We start from the raw sequence: 16,197 nt of genomic DNA on the forward strand, positions 1-16,197 counted from the left end.
CTCTCCGTCGCAATTGGCAAGGGCTAGTCCCGCCTCCGGGCCCTCAACGGTTGAGGCGGCCCAAACGGCGAAAGTGAATGGCCAGCCTCTGTGTCACTCAGCGGAAAGGTGGAGCCTTCGGTGAGGCGGCGGGGGAGGATTGCCGTTGCTGCTGGCGTTGGTCTCTCCCCCTCCCACCCGCTCTGCTGAAGACTTCGTGTTTCCCGCCCTTCCCCCTCCCCATCCAAACTAATAATGGCTCCGGTCACGTGCCGGGCGCTTTGCTGCCCGCCCCGCCCCCTCTGCCCGCTAGCTTGGCGTTGAGCAGCGCTGTTCTCAGCGAGCGGAGTCTGGCGTAGCGTCCTGGCCGGAGCTGCTCTGACACCCCGCCCCTCCAACGGCGGCAGGTGTACGTTGCTGGTCACCGTTGAGAGTTGGAACGCGCTGCAGCGAGGCCAGCATATGCCGCCTGACTTGTCCGCTGGGCTGGGCTGCCGAGTCTCTCCTCAGGAAAAGGAGCCCCACCCTATGCCTGTCTACTCAGAAGAAGTCCCATTATGTGGGGCTCACTCCCAGGACAGTGTGGACAGGACTGCAGCCTTAGAGCTCCGTCCTAGGCATGTCTACTCAGAGGCAAGTCCCATTAGAGTCCATGGGCTCACTTCCAGGAAAGTGTGGACAGGATTGTGGCCTAAAAGGCTTAAATCTGGGACCATGTGCCTGCTTACTATGGAGTAAGTCCCACTGAGCAAAGTAGAACTTCTGAGTAAACCTGGCGAGGTTTGGGCTATACATTTCTTTCCAGTAAAGATAATATAATGTGTAGACCACAACATGCTTGCCAGGATGCTTATCTGAACTGCAGAGGCAGCAGACCTGTGATTTATCTATCATTTAAATACTGTAAATAAAAAAAAAATTACTTTTTGTCTGGGTGGGAGATAAAGCAGGGTATGTATGAATAATTTAGGGCCCAATCCTATCCAACTTTCCAGCACCGGTGCAACTGCAATGCAACCCCAGGGTAAATGTTCCCAAACCTTAAGGAGGCCTCTTTGACTGCCTCCCCAACACAGGAATCAGTGTAGACCCCTTTGGCACAGCAGCACTGGAAAATTGGATAGGATTGGGCTGTTAAGCAGTCTGACTGTCCTACTAAACTGATTCATTTTTACTTACCTGACTGTTGCAATAGTTTTAATTCTTGCACTCTCTTGGTTGTGACACAATCTCCGAGCGTGCACAGAACATAGAAGAAGTCTTGAACCAGACTTCAAAGCAAGATTATTTTTAGTACCAACTGCTTTATATTGTCCTTGCTACTGAGTATGTTAACTTCCTTCTGCATCTGTGTTATTGCATTATTCTGAAGCTCTGAATCATACAATCTGGTGCAAGGGTACATTTTGCCTCTTTGCTCTGGTATTGCAATACTGGTAGGAACTACCATTAGTCTTGACAGATTACAACTTGGTTAAAACTGCCAAATGGTTCAGCTGTACAGTCAGACCTCAGTATCTCAGGGGATCTGTTCCTGAACCACCACCCCCCCCCCCCATAGATACCAAAACCCGTGGATAAGCAAATCTGTGGGTTTGATCCACTATAACTTCCAGACATGACCAGAAAGTTTCTCCAGTCACATCCAGAGGTATTCAGAGGCCTCAGAAAGGCCTCTGGAGGTGTTGGAAAGGCACTTCTGATTTTCATAAAAACCAGAAGTACCTTTCTGACACCTCCAAAGGCTGCCTCTGCGGGCCTCAGAAAGCCTCCCATACATGACCAGAGAACACCTATGGTTGCATCCAGGAGCTTGGGTATGGTCATCCACCATGGGTTCTGAACCACAGTGAGTTAAATCTTTAGGTCCAAATCTGTGGATAAACAGGTCAGACATACAAGTGCTTTTTTTAGGTGGCAACATAAATGCGCCCAAATGTACTTTTAAGGATCATTGTTGGAGGTGCCTAATCTCCAGGGTTGACACAGTTCTATGCTAGCAGAACTCTAGTGACAAAAGCTTTTGGTGGTTTGTCAACCTGGAGGAAGGGGAGTCTTGCACAATGTTCTTGGCTGTAACTTTTTACTAATTGAATTATTAGGGCTAGTAGATCTGCTAGTAGAGGGCTTGCTATGGTACTTGGTATATGAGCGCTCTGCTCATGGCTCCCCTGACTAGACCCTTGTAAACTGGAGATAAAAGTTGTACCTGAACAAGAACAGCAATTCGCCCAGCCTTGTTGTATTCAAGCCTTTTCTTGCTGCTTGTTTTCCAGTTCTTGCTTCCAGTACCAATGTGACCTTAGCCCATTCCTCAGTGGTCAGACACATGCTGTAGGTTCAATACCTGTCATCTCCAGTTAAAGAATCTCGGACAGAAGGCTGGGAAGGACCTCTGCCTTGAATTCCAGAGAACCACTGCCAGTTAATGCAGAAAACCAATGTTTTCATAGATGAACCAATGTTCGTAGTCAGTAAGGGTTAGCATGATTGTCTGTGCCCCCTATTTTCATATGCTTAGAATGTTCTCCTGATCGTGGCTCTCATCAACTGTGCTATCATCCTAGTGGCCCTTGTCCTAAATTTCCTCAGCTTGCTAGCTGTATTTGGGTTGGAGTTGTGATTCTACAGATCTTATAATAGTACATGGGGATAAATCCCATTCAACATAAGTAGGACTTTTTCCTATGTAAGCATGCTCAGGGTTGTGCTGCAAGCTCACAATTGGCAGAGTTTAAAGATCTGATTTAGGTGTAACTTACAACTGAGTGTTTGAACCATTAGTTTGATACCAGCATAAGATGAAGCTGCATTTGTTTTTCCATATTTAATGGAGATGAAGGATTTGGATTGTTTGTATCATATCCAAGCAAGGATTACTACTGCTTTCTAAAAGAAAGGAAACATTTCTTTATTTCAGGCCATTTCCCGTTCTCCTTTCAGCAGTGTATGTAATGTGGCTTCTGACTCCAGTGCTAACAGATGTGTGCAATTTTTCAAGGGCAGTCATCTCTAAGTGGTAGTAGCCAAAAATTGAAACCAAAGATGCTGTGACAATTCATAAATACTATTCAGATGCTTTCTTTGACCAGTACTCATTCAAGTTTGTAGTTGATGTGACTGTTTGCCAGGGGTACAAGAAGTTACCGTATCATTTCTTATGTGTACACATAAATATCAAAGCTTCCTGTGAGATGGATGGTAGAGAGAGAGAGAGAATATCAGTATTACAGAATGTATTCAACTTCACAACAACTAGTTTGACTGGAGGTCCATTGTAAAGAAGCATTGGCATTTCGTTCATATTTGGTGAATCTGTCTGCTGCTATCATTATCCTCAGAATTAAAAAAAAAACAGCAGCAAAAGAGGTATCCAAATTAGGAGAGCATGCTAGTAAGAACATTGCATTACACCCTGAAAGAAGCCAAGCTCTCATTATATATTGGGGAAGGGAACATGGTGTAAATCTCACAGGATACCACAGAACATAATATAATTGTGTTTCAGGTATCTATTTCTGAAGACAGTACTACATCTTCAGACTTTTCTGTACAATGTGATTGTTCATGCAATAAAAGCACAGTAATTAATCATTTGTTACAAGATCTAGATTTCTTTCTACAATGTAATGTCAACAGTGGGGATACTGCACTTTACCAGCAGTCAAACCACAGTATATGTCCCTGAGGAAAATGCAATTTTTACAGTAACTGGGTGTACAATGTGAGATTTGGCTGCAAGAGTGTCGTGGGTCCCTACAGATGTCGTAGGTGTGAACAAGTAATAATGAATGACACAACTCTTCTCTTTATCCAACATGCCCATTTGATGAATTTTCATATGTTTTCCCCTACCTTAGAAGCTAGGCACTCTCCTCCTGTATGACTCCAGGGACAGAACATTCAAGTAGCATTTACAATTAAGCCACAAACATCTGTAAGATTTCCCTTGCTACCTATGGCAATACTGTAACTTTTGGTGAACCTTTTGCTTTAAAAAATTTTCTTTAGCAAGTGGAATGTCAAACTACTTTTGGTTCTAAAAGGACAGGTTATATGCCCTGTAGCAAGACTTCTCTTCACCTCTGTGTACTTTCATGTGGAGTGGTCTGAATATCAGCCTTAAATTCAGGTTTGAAAGGCTATTCCACACAGGCCAAAGTGCACCTTGGTTTGTAGCATGCTCTGACTTATTTAGCAACCAGCCTCCAGGGCCCTTGGTGAGCCCAGCCCAAGTGAAGATCATGTGACACTTTTGTATAAATGCTCAGTAATTATTTCATTGCTGAGTACCTCCACTGCCCAGTTGACTGCTGGTAAACCTGCCCATTGGCTAATAGCCACTGCAGCTGGGGGCTGACCGGCAGCATAAATAAAGTATAGGCATGTGCCACTTAACAACCATTTGCTTAACAACTGTCCACATATATGACAGTAATCAAAGCACAATAAAGATGCTCTTAATGAGGCAATCCTGTCTCCCATAGCCTGCAGCTGAGTGTCTGTTTACACAACAAAGGCAATAGATTGGACCGAATGCTCACTTAATGACCTAATTGCATAACAACAGGAATTGGAGAATCCTGTCTTAAGTGTTGCAAACCTGTAAATGAATAAAGTGGGGAAGTCAAGAAGGGAGGAGGGAGTATCCAGATGCCAGGCTGGGGCAGAGGAGGAGGTGGATCTGGGAAAGAGAAGAAGGGTGGGCCTGGGGAAGAAAGGAGTCAGCAGGGAAAGGCAGGAGATGGGGTCAAGCAGAGGAGAGTAAGGGAGCCTGAAGAGGGTAAGAAGGGGGAGGGAAAAAGGGCAGTTGCTGACCATTCTCTAGCAGCCCTGAACCAGGGCTGAACATGATCCTCCGGGCCCTACAGAGGAGGTGATCCAGCATGATCCAGGCCCCACAGAGAAGGACATTCCCCAACAGGGAGGCAAAGTGGATGCCCCTAGACTGGCAGACACCCCAAAGGGCACCAGTTGAAGGGCCCAAAGACTATAAGACCAGGATACTTGCCTCATTATCTGAACCCTATGGTTTCCTTGCCCAATCCCTGCCACTTCCAAGCACACAGAATGTGCATCTGAGAATAAGGACCCCTAGACAAGGTAAGGAAGTGTAAGCCAGTGGTGTAAGCCAGTTGACTTTAACCTTTTTCATGCCACAACCTAAATAAAATAAAAGAGTTGGGACCTACTGCTGATCCTTCCCCTTCCAGGACCCAATTCGCCCATCCCTATCTGCCCATGTCCCCCTACATTGTGTGTCTTCACAACCACCCAATGAGGTAGCAGCCTGGGCAGGGCTGACCTTAGGAGCTACAGGGCAAGAGAGCGAGAAGAGGCTGTGCAGGATTATACCAAGAACTCAGTTTTGATAAGGTAGTATCATTATTGGATTGGATCCAAGTCCTCTGTTGCGCAGTCTTTGAAAGGTTGCCATAACCCCCAAAATGAAGCTTCACAACCTTATTAGGGTCGCAACACACAGGTTGAAGAACACTGATGTAAGCCATTGATTTGTGTCAGACCTTCTCCCTGAACAGGCTGTATTTAAGTTACATTAAAGGACGGATTGCCAAGAGAACTTTGGAATACTTTGTTGATTTTTGGTGAGGCATGACCTTCACTTGGCCAGTGGGCATGGAGCTTTCTCCCCTGGAATGAATGGGCAGGCAGGGTACATGATACACTGATCCTCTGCATAAACTTCAGACCCTTGAAGTGAATGTATGGATGAAAAATTCTAATAGAATAATCAATGGTGTTGTCCATCGGTGTTTTATGAAGCACTTATGCAATCCTATATACACTTAAGTAAGGTCCACTAAGATAAATATGACTTTCTGAATTAAAGCTGCAGTCCTATGCAGACTTGAAAATAAGAACAAGTGAACGTATTACGACTTACTTCCATGTGAACATGGAACTATTACCCCCAACCCCAATAAATTATGATCCCAGTTCAAGTCTATAAATGACATACAATTATATTTTAAACACAACACCTTTAGCATTCTACAGAATATGCTTTTAGAACATAATATAGTATCCTTGAGCTGATGAAGAATATGAACAAATATCAAAACTAATAACATAGGCCTACAAAATCGAGGGTCAGAAAAGTTTTTCCCAAACTTTATGGTGGTTTGATATGAATTTAGGGTGCCGATTCAAAAAATGGCATCCGTTTTGCCCTATCATGTCTAGTTTTGGAGATATAGTATAGCCACATTAGTGAATGGTTGGATCAACTTCCTCATGAGGAAGCTGCTTGAACCATTCACTAAAGAGGCTATGCCATGTCTCCAAAACTAGACGTGTTAGGGCAAAACAGATGCCACTTTTGGAATCAGCACCCCAAATATACCCAGGAATTGGTGTAATGTTTAAGGAAGCAAAATATGTGTTGGCCTGTGTAATCTTTCCTGACACATGTATCTTGTGTGTCTGACCATGGTACAATATGAATGTGTGTTTAGGGGTGCATCTCAGGGAAGAAAAAAAAGAAAAAAACAGTTTAAAGATAAAGGTATTGCATAGGACAGATCATAACCTTGATATGTTATGCATCACGGTTATATGTTATGCATCACGGTGGAGGGGCAACTCAGACTCAACATGGCGTGGGAGTGGTTGCATCAGGTAGAGCATGTCTGACTCACCCGAATATCCCAATATTTATTGGACTTTGAGCTACTTCTTATATACAGGTCTAGGGGTAGGCTCTCTGTGATGTTTTAATCTCCTTTCTAGCTTAATTAGGTTTCGGGGGTCCCCTCTTTGGTGTGTTAACTGAAGCAGCAGTTCTATAATCCTTACCTCAGAGTAAGTCCCACTGAATTTGATAGGACTGACTTCTGAGTAGACATGCATAGGATTGGGCTGTTTGTGTGTGAATAGATTTTGAACAGTGATAGGAGTTTTCCTGACATGAAATGAACTTACTGCTGAAATACAAATATGAGTAGAAATCAGATTTCAACAAGAGATACTAGATGTTTTCACAATATAGTGAGATAAGAATTTGCAACTTCATCCCTTTCCCCCAAAGTAGCAAACAGAGGTAAAAAATGAAGTCTTGACCTGAATTCTGAAAGATAGTGTCCTTAATTCATATTAAACAAAGCTTGCCACCCAATGCTTGACACCTATCGACCAGCTCATAGAATCCAATGGGCTCCTTGGTTTACAAAAGAGCTATAGAACGACTTGGCAGATATATAGAGCAGTGGTTTTCAGATGGTGTGCCACGAATGATCCACAGCTGTTTGGGGGGTTTGGGGGAGGATCATATATTAGGAGGGCCAGTAAGGCCACTGGGGATGTAAGCCTCCTACTGACAGTGCAGTGTGCCTTGTCAGTTATCAAAAAACTGATGGTGTGCCTTGACAATTTTAGCACCATGTCAGTGTGTTGTGAGTTGAAAAACATTAAAAATCACTGGTCTAGACCAGGGCTGTCCGAACATTTTGGCAGGAGGACCACATCATCTCTCTGACACTGTGTCAGGGGCCGGAGGGGAAAAAAGAATTAATTTACATTTAAAATTTGAATAAATTTACATAAATGAATTTATTAGAGATGGAACTTATATGAATGAATGAAGGTCTCGCAGTAGCTCAAGGCTTATAAAAGGCCTTGCACAAAGGAGGACCAGCCTTTCATTTGCTACCACTGTTGCATCACAGATGTGAAACAGCAAGTAGCAGAGGGAGTCCTTGGCCCACAGCTCAGGTGAGAGGTCCAACAGTCGTCCTCATGCTGAGAGCAGTTGCATAGGGCAAGCACGGGCTCTAGCAAGCCTCTGGAGGGCCAGAGGCTCATTGGAGACTGGGGGCTCCCCGAGGGCTGGGTTGGGAGTCCCCGAGGGCCACAAGTGGCCCCTGGGCCAGGGTTTGGACCCCTGGTCTAGACTCTAGAGCAACTAGAGGAAATGCACAGCAAATCGGACTAAACACAGGCTAGAGCAGGGGTTCCCAAACTTTTTAGCATTGGGACCCACTTTTAAAAAGGACACTCTATCAGGAACCACCTACCTTTAGGAGACTAAAAAAAGTTTCACTTTGCCAGCTGCTCAAGCCTGTTTTTATACTTTTATTATGGTTTGTGGGGGAGGGAGGGAGATGTTTCTTGGGCTCATTTCTGGAAATTTTTGGGGCTCCACTTTCATTGGATCAGGACCATTCTGGTGGACTTGGATTCCCATTCGCCTGGCCTTCAATAAAGGTTCCTTGCCTGGCAAGGTTTCTTACTCACAAGTAAACATGTTTTCCATCAGGCTCAATATATTTTCCTTGTCAGCTTTGGGGAGGACTTCCTTCTCAATAGTTTGTTGGGGCCTGCATTCATAGGTGTGAGACCATTCTGGTGGCTTTGTGTTCCCCTTGGCCTACCTTCAATGCAGACTGAAGCATATTTGCCTACTCAAGAGTAAACATGCACATGCTGCTCTGTTTCAGTTTCCCTGGGGCTCAATACATTTCCTTTGTCAGCTATCAGCTTGTCAGTTTTGTGACCCACAAAACATCCTTGAACTACTGGGCTAGAGCACAATTTAGTACCTACTCCTTGGTAGTGATGACAGTGAAGGCTTTTTTCTCTGCCATCATCATGCCTGCAGAATGCCATCTAACAGAGTGTTTTGCATTGTGCGGGACCTTCTATACCCAACATCTCAGGAGAATCAGGAAAATTCTTCTAATGCTTGCTGTGATGCTTTGCAAAGAACTCTATGAACCAAAAAGCTCATATCTACCTCAACTTGGACTCTGAATTGACAGGGTCAATAGATGCCCCTCGGGCAGCTGTCTGTCCAGTTATTTGGGATTCTTTTCAGATTATACAGCCTAAGGATATGAATAGGATTCTCTGAAGTGTGAAGCCTGCTCTCTTGATCCTTGCTCAGCGTGGCTATTATGATCATCTTGTGGGCTGGGGTGGGTTGGTTGAATGGGCAGGGAGGGCAATAAATGCAATTTTATCATCTTTCACAAGTAAAGTTACTGTTTCCATTCCAAAGAGAAAATGTATTGTCATATAGTTAGTTGTGAAACTTCCCAGCTTTTCTCAGCTAAAAGTTCATGTTGAATATAACAACAGAAAGGGAAGGGCTCCATTGTACTGCTAAACAATATTTACAAAGGGTGAAGTCACACAATAAAAGATATTCAAGCTTTTTTACATTTAAGAAAAGCATTTGTGTTTTGACTTAACTTCTCTTGAAAATTTCAGTTGCCTAGGTTCCCCAACACATTTACTTGGTAGTACTGTAATTAAAACAAATGTGGTGTGGTTTTGTTTTTTTTGTTTTTTTTTTTGGGGGGGGGGGGTCTAAGTGCCAGTTCATCTGAACAGAGATGGTTGAGCTGAACTGTAAGGGAAATATCTGGAAATAATCCCTAGGAAAAACCAAACCAACTGTTTAGATGTAAACATAAATAAACTTTATAGAAAGTGTCCAGGTAACATTGAAACAGCTTGGAATAACTTTATTTCAACTGAGAGAACATTGTGGCTGCCAGAAGAAGCTGCTAGAATCATTTCCATGTGGCTCAACAGGTTAGCCATGGCACATGAGAGCAGGTCATAACTGGAATCCTTCAGTCTCGAAAGACTATGGTATTGCGCTCTGAAAAGTGTTTCTGGGACAGCGTCTGGTATGGCTGAAATTCAGGAGTGACAATCCCTTCCACACCGAGAGCAAATGTAGTCTGTCCCTGGTCTGTCTCCCTGGATATGGGCCTTCCTTCTTTGCCTCTTTGTCTCAGTCTGTTGGGCAAGTGTCTCTTCAAAATGGGAGAGGCCATGCTGCACAGAAGCAGGCCGCTGAGAGGCCAAGGTTTCCCACCTGTTGAGGTCCAGTCCTAAGGCCTTCAGATCCCTCTTGCAGATATCCTTGTATCGCAGCTGTGGTCTACCTGTAGGGCGCTTTCCCTGCACAAGTTCTCCATAGAGGAGATCCTTTGGGATCTGGCCATCGCCCATTCTCACGATATGACCAAGCCAACGCAGGCATTTCTGTTTCAGCAATGCATACATGCTAGGGATTCCAGCTTGTTCCAGGATTGTGTTGTTTGGAATTTTGTCCTGCCAGGTGATACCAAGGATGCATCTGAGGCAGTGCATGTGGAAAGCATTCAGTTTCCTCTCCTGTTGTGAGCGAAGAGTCCATGACTTGCTGCAGCACAGAAGTGTACTCAGGCTGCAAGCTCTGTCGACCTGGATCTTGATATGTTCCATCAGCTTCTTGTTGGACCAGACTCTCTTTGTAAGTCTGGAAAATGTAGTAGCTGCTTTACCAATGTTTGTTTAGCTCGGTATCGAGAGAAAGAGTGTCGGAGATCATTGAGCCAAGGTACACAAAGTCATGGACAACCTCCAGTTCATGCGCAGAGATTGTAATGCAGGGAGGTGAGTCCACATCCTGAACCATGACCTGTGTTTTCTTCAGGCTGATTGACAGTCCAAAGTCTTTTTTTTAATTAATTTTTTACTTTTCCATAAACACACACACATACAAAACATACATACAAACATTGAGGTTGCAGGATACCATATACCAATTAATTAATCATTCTACCAATAATTTCTTACATCTCTCAGTATAATCAAAAAAAGAAAAAAAGGAAAGAAAACAATTATAAAAAGAAAAAAGGATATACAAAAAATACAAATCCATTTCTAAAAACCCTGTATCATAGTCTATATACTTCACCATTTCATCATCGTAATAATCCCTTCTTTTCCCATCATTCTTTATGTTCCTTGTTTCAATAAACTCTTAAACTCTTTTATTAATATAGCATAGTCTAATACAAATTTACTACTAAATACTTACCATAAATCTAATTATAAACAAATCTACCAAACCATTCATATATTGTACGAGTATATCCATTGCTTTCTAAACTTTACTTTCTACCTTCATATCATTTCTCCATCTATAAATTCCAAAACAATATTCCAGGTTTTGTTGTAATAGATTTTCCTAATTTGTTCCTGATGAATCCATGATTTTCCCCTTAGTTTTCTTTTAGTCCACTAGATGTCCTGGGCAATCTCTTTGCTATGGAATGCAAACATTTAGTTTCCCACAAATGTCAACCAAACAATGTTCAGCTCACCACTCAGTGATAGGAAATCCTTCCATACTCAAATAATCCAGAATTCAACATCCAATAAAATTTATATCTCATACAGGGTTGCAGATTTGTAAACTTGTATTGATAAAGTTATACATATAGTGCCGAAAATTCAAATGTCTCTTCTCAGATTTAAAAACAATAATGAGGTGGAGGAATCCTCCTCCCCCCCTTCTTCTTTTTCCAAAGTCAGTTGTTTAAAGCCGGAATTTACATAACACAAACAGCACTTACTTTGTTCTTCCAAGTATCTTCTCTCAATAGATGAAATCTGTTTCAGTAGATGGTATCTCCACAGGGGTTTTGCAGTTAGTCCTGATTTCACGTCTCCTCCCCCACTGCCTTGAAAGGCCAGCTCCTGAGAAGCAAGCCCCCCCCCCCGGCTGGGCTCCAACCTAACTCAGGTATCACCGTCAGGATGACTAAACCTCTCCAGGCAAAGTCATCGGATCTCCTGGACCCACAGAAATAGGCTGAAATCGGAGCCCCGGAGATCCTGCCTGTTCAATTCACTGCATCACCCCACCCCCGTCAGTCCGAAGTCTTGGCAGGCCTTGCTAAAACAATTCATGAGCTGCTGGAGATCTTTGGCGGAGTGGGCGGTGACAGCTGCAAAGAGGAAGTCATGCAGACATTTCAGCTGGACTTTGGACTTTGCTCTCAGTCTGGAGAGGTTGAAGAGCTTTCCATCTGATCTGGTCCAGAGATTGCAGGTCCTTCTGTTCCTGTTCCAAAGGTATTTTTCAGCAGGACAGTGAAGAAATTCCCAAACAAGGTCAGCGCAAGAACACAGCCCTGCTTCACTCTGCTTCAGATGTCAAATAGGTCTGATGTGGCGCCATCAAAGACTACAGTGCCCTTCATGTCCTCGTGGAAAGACCTGATGATGCCGAGCAGCCTGGGTGGACATCCGATCTTGGGGAGAATCTTAGCCATCCCTGCTGACCAGGTCGAAAGCCTTCTTGAGATCTATGAAGGCTACAAAGAGTGGCTGTTGTTGTTCCCTGCATTTCTCCTGCAGATGTCTAAGGGAGAATACCATATCAGTGGTGGACCTGTTGGTTCGAAATCCACACTGCGATTCTGGATAGATGCTCTCTGCAAGTACCTGGAGCCTCCTTAGCGCAACTTCGGCAAACAGCTTTCCTACAACGCTAAGGAGAGAGGTGCCGTGGTAGTTATTGCAGTTGCCCCTGTCACCTTTGTTCTTGTACAGCGTGAAGATGTTTGCATCCCTCATGTCCTGTGGTACTCCACCTTCTCTCCAGCAGAGACAGAGGATTTCATTTTCTGAGCAGGTCATCACATGGACTATTGCAGTTGTGTGGAGTTACACACACTGGTATCTGGCATTTGATCTGGCAATTCTTCACACAGTGGAAACAAACCATATATAGTGAGTGGTTCTTATACCAAGCAGGTGCTCAATGGAGAATGAAGAACACTGGGATGAAGTTGTTACGTTTTAGTAGGAAGGCATCGTTCTGGAATACTGTCACAATAATTTTGTTCAGAAAGAACAGGAACCATCTTTCATATCTTTATTTTTTTAAATCCATCCAGCTTTTCAGTACAAAAGATAAATTTTCCAAAGCAGCTAAGAACCATATTTAATTTAAATAATCAGTTATATAATGAATGTCAATTTTTAAAAAATAAAAGAATCAGCAGCAAACAAATCAATAAAGAGCAAAAAAGCAAAAGGAGCCTTAAAATATTATCCATTAAAAGCATGGGAGAATAAAATTATTTTCACCTGGTGCCCAAAAGCTTATAAAGTTAGCACCAAGCAAATGTCCCTGGGGAGAACATTCCCCAGTCATGGTGCTACTCACCACATTTATTCAGGGAAGTGTGCTCTCTTACAGTTTTCCTTAAAAACATTAATACACACACTGTTTTTTAAGTTTATTTCCCACCTTTTGATCAAATGATCCTCAGTGCTGCTTAAAATAGAATAATACAAAAATTATCCCTTGAAGATTGAAGATTTCAATTCTCTGGCCCCTTAGTCTTCTGTATAATAGCAGTGGCCTGAAAGATTCTTCCCCCTGAAGTCACAGGGAAATTGGCAGTTGGAACTGTGGCAGGGGAAAGGAAGCAAAGTCCCAGCAGTTGCTCTTTCCTTGGCAGATGGGTGAGGCCAGACTACCACAATCATCTTCCAGGGAGAGGGTGCAACCTTTCTGTGATTATGGCTGTAAAGATATCAGGCCAGGGAACTAAAAATGTTGGGTCAGAGCTGTCAGTTTGCAGTTTGAACAAGATTTAACATCTTATCAAAATTTAATGAACCAGTAATTACAGGTTATTGTGTACCTGGGGGACCTGAAAGCTCTTTGCAATTTATATTATTGCCCACTAGACATAAATCTAACAGCTGGATGTGGTGATCTTTGCATATTAAAAACATAGGCCACAGTGCGTCGGAGGCAGCGCATGTGGAAAGCGCTCAGTTTCCTCTCCTGTTGTGAGCGAAGAGTCCATGACTCGCTGCAGTACAGAAGTGTACTCAGGACGCAAGCTCTGTAGACCTGGATCTTGGTATGTTCCGTCAGCTTCTTGTTGGACCAGACTCTCTTTGTGAGTCTGGAAAACGTGGTAGCTGCTTTACCGATGCGCTTGTTTAGCTCGGTATCGAGAGAATGAGTGTCGGAGATCGTTGAGCCAAGGTACACAAAGTCATGGACAACCTCCAGTTCATGCTCAGAGATTGTAATGCAGGGAGGTGAGTCCACATCCTGAACCATGACCTGTGTTTTCTTCAGGCTGATTGTCAGTCCAAAATCTTGGCAGGCCTTGCTAAAACGATCCATGAGCTGCTGGAGATCTTTGGCAGAGTGGGTAGTGACAGCTGCATCGTCGGCAAAGAGGAAGTCACGCAGACATTTCAGCTGGACTTTGGATTTTGCTCTCAGTCTGGAGAGGTTGAAGAGCTTTCCGTCTGATCTGGTCCGGAGATAGATGCCTTCTGTTGCAGTTCCAAAGGCCTGCTTCAGCAGGACAGCGAAGAAAATTCCACATGCGCTGCCTCCGACGCATCCTTGGCATCACCTGGCAGGACAAAGTTCCAAACAACACAGTCCTGGAACGTGCTGGAATCCCTAGCATGTATTCACTGCTGAAACAGAGACGCCTGCGTTGGCTTGGTCATGTCGTGAGAATGGATGATGGCCGGATCCCAAAGGATCTCCTCTATGGAGAACTCGTGCAAGGAAAGCGCCCTACAGGTAGACCACAGCTGCGATACAAGGACATCTGCAAGAGGGATCTGAAGGCCTTAGGGATGGACCTCAACAAGTGGGAAACCCTGGCCTCTGAGCGGCCCGCTTGGAGGCAGGCTGTGCAGCATGGCCTTTCCCAGTTTGAAGAGACACTTTGCCAACAGTCTGAGGCTAAGAGGCAAAGAAGGAAGGCCCATAGCCAGGGAGACAGACCAGGGACAGACTGCACTTGCTCCTGGTGTGGAAGGGATTGTCACTCCCGGATTGGCCTTTTCAGCCACACTAGACGCTGTGCCAGAACCACCTTTCAGAGCGCGATACCATAGTCTTTCGAGACTGAAGGTTGCCAATACAAGGCCACAGTGATGAAAAGCATGCTACCCTGAAAAATATTGTCTTTGAAAAACTTTACCTAAGCGTAGCAACAAAAGGCTAGACAGTTATGTTTAAATACTATACTTGAATTTGAGCCAAATTGACACCATCTCATTTCTTTTTTAAATTTATTTTTAATTAACACACACAGACATACAAATATGTAACATACATTTAGGAGTGCTAAATACCATATACCATTACTCATTAATCATACTATATCTCCTAATCTACTACTCATCTACTTCTGCCTCTTATTAGTTTATCCATTTATTTATATAATATATACTAAATTTTCCCTAATGCCCTGTACTATATTTTCTAAATTTTCACTTTCTATCAGACATAAACTTGCTTCAATTACTCATTAATATTAAAACAAAATAATCTAATTACCAAAGTATAACATGTAAAACAATTCTTCCATCTACTTCTAACTCTTCTACTCATTTATATATTTCTTATATCAAATATAATAGATTTTTCCTAATTCCCTATAATATATTTTCTAAATATTCACTTTTTATCATCTCAACTAGTTCAATTACTCATTAATATCAAATAATAATAATCTAATTTCCAAATTATAATAAAACCTCTTATAATATGTTCTTTACCATTCTCCAATCTAATTCTCCAATCTGATTATATTTTTTTCTTTAACATAATAACCACCTATAAAACAATTCATCCACACGCTAACATTTCCAGCTATTTTTTCTAATTCATATATATCAATTCCGTGCGTGTGTGTGTGTGTATATATATTAGTAAATTTAAACCAGTTATTAACTAAATAAAATCCTCCAATTTTCTTTAACCCTCAGGTTTTTTTCTTTCTTTCTTTCCATTTTTTCTCCTGTACTATCTTTAATAATTTATCTCCATAACAGAATCCAATAAGCCCACACTTTCTTGTATAAGGTATGGTCATTCTTCCAATTAACTGGGATATGTTTTCTTCTTCTTGTTCCAACAAATTTTGTATTTTGTGCACCCATGTTACTCTGTCCATCTTCTCTATTTCAATCTCCATCAGCGTCTCCTCTAGATCCTGTTGATTTTCCGCTCTTCTCATTTCTGTATCCACTCTTCTGATGTTGATTTCATCCCTCACCATCATCTTTTCCACTTTTTCCCTCTGTTTATCTTGTTTTCTTCACATCTTCCAATTGCTTCTTGCACACATCTATCTGTTGAGAGAGAGTCTTTAAACTGGCTTGAATCTGCAAGGACCAACTCAACTGCTGCCTTCTCATTGTGAGCAATTTTTCCAAATTTTTGAGGATCATTTGAGTCCAAATATCTGGAACAGGCTCCATCTTGCAATTTCTCTCTAATCCACAAGATGTCCACAGCGTATTATTCTCCTTACTTCCACCACATGTATTTTCAGTCAGGCATTTTTTGAATTTCTTCTTACAGATAACAGTGTGATTAATGGAGAAAAACAAAACAAAAGAAGCAGTCTCAAGGAGACA

Source organism: Tiliqua scincoides, chromosome 1 (assembly GCF_035046505.1).
Source record: "Tiliqua scincoides isolate rTilSci1 chromosome 1, rTilSci1.hap2, whole genome shotgun sequence".
In the NCBI taxonomy this organism is placed as follows: domain Eukaryota; kingdom Metazoa; phylum Chordata; class Lepidosauria; order Squamata; family Scincidae; genus Tiliqua; species Tiliqua scincoides.